General features: G+C 38.6%; 1 pseudogene; it reads left to right on the top strand.

Moving 5' to 3' along the window:
• Positions 1-3,995: 3,995 nt before the first annotated feature.
• On the top strand, positions 3,996-6,648 carry LOC132692823 (NADH dehydrogenase [ubiquinone] iron-sulfur protein 5 pseudogene; annotated as a pseudogene).
• The last annotated feature ends 216 nt before the right edge of the window (positions 6,649-6,864 follow it).

Raw genomic sequence — 6,864 nt, 5'->3', positions numbered from 1 at the left:
TGGATGATATCGTATTTCTATTGTTAATTTTTTTGAGGAACCTCCATAGTATTCTCCACAGTAGCTACACCAGTTTACATTCCCACCAAAAGGGATTCCCGTGGGCAGATTCCTTTTCTCCACACCTTCATCAACACTTGTTATTTCTTGTCTTTTTGATTTTAGCCATTCTGACAAGTATAAGGTGATATCTCCTTGTGGTTTTTATTTGCATTTCCCTGATGATGAGTGATGTTGAGCATCTTTTTATGTGTCTGTTGGCCATCTGGATGTCTCCTTTGGAAAAATGTCTATTCACGTCCTCTGCCCATTTTTTAATCAGGTTGGCTGTTTTTCTGGTGGTGCGTTGTATAAGTTCTTTATATATTCTTAGATATTAGCTCCTTATCAGGTATATCATTTGCAAATATCTTCAGTAGACTGCCTTTTTTGTTTTATTCATGGTTGTGCAGAAGCTTTTGGCTTTGATATAGTCCCAATAGTTTATTTTTGCTTTTATTTCTCTTGTCTCAGGAGACGTACCTAGAAAAATGTTACTACAGCCATTGTCAGAGAAATTACAGCCTATGTTCTCTTCTAAGTATTTTTTTATGGTTTCAGGTCATACACTTCAGTATTTAATCCATTTGAGTTTATTTTTTGTGTGTGGTATAAGAAAGTGGATTGGTTTCACTCTTTTACACATAGCTGTCTTGCTCCTAGCACCATTTATTGAAGAGACTGTCTTTTCCCCATTGTATATTCATCATCCTTTGTCATAGATTAATTGACCATATAATCATGGGTTTATCTATGGGCTCTCTGTTCTGTTCTGTTGATCTATGTGTCTGTTTTTGTGCTAGTGCCATACTATTTTAATTACTACAGCTTTGTGGTATATCTTGAGATCGGGAATTGTGATACCTCCAGCTTTGTTTTTTTCTCAAGGTTGCTCTGGCTATTTCAGGTCTTTTGTGGTTTCACACAAACTTTAGTATTATTTGTTCTAGTTTTGTAAAAAATATTGCTGGTATTTTTATAGGGATTTCATTGTATCTGTAGATTGCTTTGGGTAATTTGGACATTTTAACAATATTAATTCTTCCAATCCAATTCCAGCATGGAATAACTTTACATTTGTTTGTATCGTCTTCAGTTTCTTTCATCAGTGTTTTATAGTTTTTAGTGTACAGGTCTTTCACCTCTTCGGTTAGGTTTATTCCTAAGTATTTTATTCTTTTTGGTGCAATTGTAAATGAGATTGTTTTCTTAATTTCTCTTTCAGCTACTTCATTATTAGTGTATAGAAACACTACTGATTTCTGGGTATTGATTTTGTGTCCTAAAACTTTATTGAATTTACTCATTCTTGTAGTTTTTTGGTAGAATCTTTAGGATTTTCTATGTATAGATCATGTCTTCTGCAAATAGTGATAGTTTAACTTTTTCTTCACCAATATGGATGCCTCTAATTTATTTTTCTTCTCTGATTGCTGTGGCTATCAAATTTCTGGCTCTGATTTCCAGTATTATGTTGAATAACAGTGGTGAGAGTGCACATCCTTGTCTTTTTCCTGATTTTAGAGGAAAAGCTCTCAATTTCTCTTCATTGAGTGTTAGCTGTGGGTTTTTCATACGTGGCTCTTATTATGTTGAAATATGTTCCCTCTAAACCTACTTTTTATCATGAATGGGTGAGTTGAGAGTTTTTTTTTTTTTTTTTTTAAATTTTTTTAATGTTATTTATTTTTGAGACAGAGACAGAGCATGAACGGGGGAGGGTCAGAGAGAGAGGGAGGCACAGAATCTGAAGCAGGCTCCAGGCTCTGAGCTGTTAGCACAGAGCCCGATGTGGGGCTCGAACTCACGGACCGTGAGATCATGACCTGAGCCGAAGTCGGACGCTTAACCGACTGAGCCACCCAGGCGCCCCGAGAGTTTTTATCATCAATGCATGTTGAATTTTTTCAAATGCTTTTTCTTCATCTCTTGAGATAATCATATGATTTTTTTATCCTTAATTTTGTTGATGTGGTATATCATGTTGATTGATTTACAAATACTGAACTGCCCTTGCATCCACAGAATAAATCCCACTTGATCATGGTGAATCATCATTTTAATATATTTTTGAATGTAGTTTACCTATATTTTGCTGAGGATTTTTGCATCTGTGTTCATCAGGTATATTGGGCAGTACTTTTCTTTTTTTTGTGGTTTCCTTATCTGGCTTTGGTATCAGGGTAATGCTGGGGTTGTAAAATGTTTTTGGAAGCTTTCCTTCCTCTTCTATTTTTTTGAATAGTTTGAGCAGAATAGATATTAATTCTCCTTTAAATGTTTGATAGAATTCACTTGTGTAAGCCATCAGTTTTGGACTTTTGTTGTGTGGTAATTATTAATTACCAATTCAATTTTGTTGCTGGTAATTTGTTCAGATTTCATATTGATCTTTAATATTTCATCTGGTCCAAGAAAGACTCTGAAAAGTCAAATATATCCTGCAAATTTTGTAAAACAACTTTTCAAATGGCTTACCTGGAATGACATGTTGACTTATTAAGTTCAGATAATTTTTTAACTTGTTTGTCTTTTAGGGGAAAGGGGTGGTTATGATTGATTTCAGTGAAAGACTTCAAGTTGGATTGATGCAACCAACTTAAGCAAACCCTTTTTTTCTGAATTAGCTCATTATCTTACATGAAGAATGAACAAGTTTTAAAAGTAATCTACTACTGACCAGTATTATTCCCTTTATTCCAATAAAAACATAGTTAAGAATAATGAAGTGAGGGGTTGGGTAGGACTTTTTACAATAAGCACGTGTTACTTTTATTGTTTTATTAAAAAATATATCAGAATTAAAATAATGTGGGTTTATGGTGATTTTATTTTCTGATCAGATCACTTATTAGTGCTCCCATAAGACCATGTATCATACATAACAGCACCACCGAATTTCATTTCTATTTAAATTAATAAAGTTTCAGGAATCCTTGATACCAGAATACAATGACTGACAGTCATATCCTAACCTTGTGAAAATGCGGTAATACTCATTTGCACTGTCTTCTCCACAGAGACCATGTCTTATTTATTTTGTATCTCTGGTTCATAGAACAATAATGCACTCAATGAGTATCTTTTGAATGAATCTATTTATCTATCAAATTCTATAATCCTGGTGTACATTCTGAGTTCCTATGGGTAGGGCAAAATTCCAATTCTAAATGTATATAAAACAGAGTAGTGTCCTAATTTGGCATTATAGATCCATCATATATAACTTGATACAGCTGTTAAAAGAGAGGAGGCTGCAAGGCATAGTAAATAGTAGAGAATGCACCCTTCTCAATGCTGATGACATGGTTTTATTAATACAGACCACGATTTTCCTTTAGAGCTGCTGAACCTATTGCCTACTTACTGTCAGAACAGTTTAACATCAACTGTGCTACAGCGAAAACCATTGTATTTGACAGACATTCTCCAGTATTTAAATGAACAATACTAAGTAACCCCATACAACAGGTCAACTCATTCAGCTATTGGAATGTATATTTTGCTGTTAACTTACGCTGGTGGGTCCATGAGGATACAATTCTACTGAAAAAAAAAAAAAAATAGACATTCACCAAAGGCCAGGCTGAACTGCTTTTATGGTCAAAGCAGCCCGTTGGTAGTTTACAGAGTGCCTGGCTCTCTAGGAACCACCCTCCTCCCTGCTTAGAGAAGGGGATCCTAATCCCTCCCGCCAGCCGCCTTTGCCTCGCTCAAGATTACATGAGTCTTTAGATTCTGAGGAAAGCTGCCAGCTGCCTTGACTGGAAAAAAAGATAAGAGAAACCTTGCTGAGGAGAGGGAGGGGCCAAGACTAGGAGGGAGTAGAGTGGAGCTCCTGGAGGGAGCTGAGGGGATGAAACCCAAAGAAGAGATGTGCCCGCAAAACAAGTTGGAATAGTGAACAAAGGCTCTTCAGTGCCTGGGCTGAGGTAGAATAACAAGGGGAGAACCCCATGGTGGTGCAGGAGGAAGATGGCGAAGGGGTGAGGTTACTGATTGCCAGGGGAAGGGGACAAAGGGAAGAAGAGCTCAGCTTCCTCATCTGTTCCTCCCTTTGCATCTAAGGTCTACCTTGCAGGGCTGTACCTTTGTTTCTACCAGTTGGGCAACTGACATAAAAGAGAAAGCACAGACACCACTGAGAGCAGTTCTTTTTTTATTTTTAAAAACAATTAAAAAAAATTTTTTTTCAATGTTTATTTACTTTTGAGACAGAGAGACAGAGTATGAACGGGGGAGGGCCAAAGAGGGAGACACAGAATCTGAAGCAGACTCCAGGCTCCGAGCTGTCAGCACAGAGCCCGACGCAGGGCTCAAACTCACAAACTGTGAGATCATGACCTGAGCCAAAGTCGGATGCTTAACTGACTGAGCCACCCAGGTGCCCCTTTTTAAAAAAATTTTTAATGTTTATTTGTTTCTGAGAGAGAGAGAGAGAGAGTGAGAAAGAGAGGGAGAGGGTGAATATGAGTGGGGGAGGGGCAGAGAGAGAGGGAGACACAGAATCTGAAGCAGACTCCAGGCTCTGAGCTGTCAGCACAGAGCCTGACACGAGGCTCAAACTCACGACCATGAGATCATGACCTGAGCCAAAGTTGGATGCTTAACCTACTGAGCCACCCAGGTACCCCAGGAGCAGTTCTAAAGCAACAGAAATACTGTGGGCCCATCAGGGAGATGCTGTTCCTGAAGCAGTTATTGGAAGTGTGAACAAAGCCTGGTGATAGTTAACACCAGCCTTCAAACCTTCTCAGGCCCAAATTGTCTTCCACCATTTATGGCACAAGACCTTAGGGTCTCAAGTGAATACTCATCTGAGGATTTGAGCAGAGTCAGTATTACTTTTTGAGAAAATAATTTGGCCTTGTTTATTAGGAAAACCCTGTGTCCTGATTCTTCACAGAGGTAGAGAATATCTACTAGAGAATGTCAGGCTGCTAAGGAACTTTAAAAAATAAGGTTTTTTTTTCCTGCCATGTGTAGCATTTTAAAAGGCAGTATGAAATATTGGCATCTCAGATCCCGGTAGAGGATTCAATTATGACATGACAGTCATTTGCTTGCCAAAGCGTGGCCGCAACATCTGTTATGTTAAAGAAAGCTGTTAGGGCAGCTGGGTCAAGTAAATTCTGTAGAAAAAATTTCGTTTCAATGGAAAGCCGGCCTTGTGCATAGCAATCCCTTCCAGATGATAAGATAGATTCTAGCCCAGTGCAATGTCTTTGAGCTATTCTGCCACAGTGGTAGGCAACTGATAGATACGTATATTATGTCTGATCCAGCAGTGATTTTAATTTACTTCCTCTGCCACATGAAAAAAGTAGTTTGGCCCTATTTACAACGTTCCTTTAATCCTTGTGAATTTGTGCTGCTTTGACTTTTCCTTTGAACTGGTTTATAACATCTCTCTGGTTCCCTCATGTCATATGATTAAAAAAAAAAAACCTCTATAACCCATGTTCATTTTAATGGCTGTATGGGAGCCATGATTCTACCATTTTCTGAAAATTATTTTTTAACAACTCTCTTCTCTGCTAGGCTTTCAAAGCACTTTTTCTCTACTAGAGGTAAGAAGAGAAACTAATATTTACATATTTTACCAAATGTTCTTCAAGCGACCCAAGGAATCTTTGAAGTCAATTCATCAGGAAGAAAATTATTGCAGCCCAGCTCAAGCTCCACCAGGAGGCTGACACTTTTATTGTAAGCCTTGATGTTCTGGTGCTTTTTCAGGTGCCTCTGTTCTTATCATACGAATTCTTGTGAGCTGATTTCGCCCTGCTCTCTGGGGAGATAGCTTCAGGGCTTCTGAGCACCAGTAAGGTGAAGTTTGCCAGTTGCCCCCTCTTTTTGCTTATTCTGGGGCACTGTGACCTGCCCTAAATTGTTTTTGAGGAAGGTAGACTCTATTAATTCATAAAATAATTGCCATGCCCCTCCCTTTTCCTGCTATCAAATAGCCAAAATTCTTAAGGTTGCTCTCATGTTCAAAATGACAAATTTTATCTGAAAATGACGTTTTCAGGATGCAAGGAACTGGTAAGGACTATAAAGAAAACTTATTTCGCAAATTTTGTTCAAGTGTGGAGTGGAGTATTTTGTGTTGGTTTGCTCTCAGCTGCAACGACCAAGGAAGACAAAACCTCTGTCTTCAAGGAAGTCATGGGGGAAAAAAAAAAACAACAACAAACAAACAACTCACACATACAACTAACTATAAAATAGTGGGAGAGATCATCCAGTAGCAGTGGCCGGCAAGGAGACAAGGGCACGACAGAGGGACACCGTGCCCTTCTTTGACGTGCAGAAAAGCTGGGTCTTAACTTAGATCATTGGATGTCAATCTGAAGTGTTGAGCAGCCTCACAAGATTCCAGGTCGATGTCATGCTTTTGAAAAAGAGTAGATAGAGTGTATACATGGAATCAGTGGTATCCATGCAGAGAGAGAGTGCAAGATAGAATTTGATGATTTTGTAGAAGGTCTGCTTCAGCAGAAAACGATGAAACGTCTGAGTGGCATCAGGACACAGCAGGATAAGCTAATAAAGGGAGGGGAGTACACACCCCTGCCTCACCACCTGGGCAAGGAGGACCTTAGGCCCTGAGCTGAGCTACTGCTCCTGTAGGCTCCAGGCTCATTTTCATGTTATCTCTTCTCCACTGAAAAGCTCATTTACTGAAAACCTTTTTGTGAAGAGTAAGATTGTTCTATCCTATTAAAAAAATAATAACGTGAGATCAGGGCTATACTTAGCAGTATGAATACAATGGGAGAAACAGGATGGGGCCAAAAAGTGAATATAATTGCTTGGTAAAGAAAT

Source organism: Panthera onca, chromosome B1, assembly GCF_046562875.1.
Source record: "Panthera onca isolate mPanOnc1 chromosome B1, mPanOnc1 haplotype 2, whole genome shotgun sequence".
In the NCBI taxonomy this organism is placed as follows: domain Eukaryota; kingdom Metazoa; phylum Chordata; class Mammalia; order Carnivora; family Felidae; genus Panthera; species Panthera onca.
Note: the sequence above shows the minus strand (reverse complement) of the source record. Positions and strands in the feature narration are given on the sequence as shown.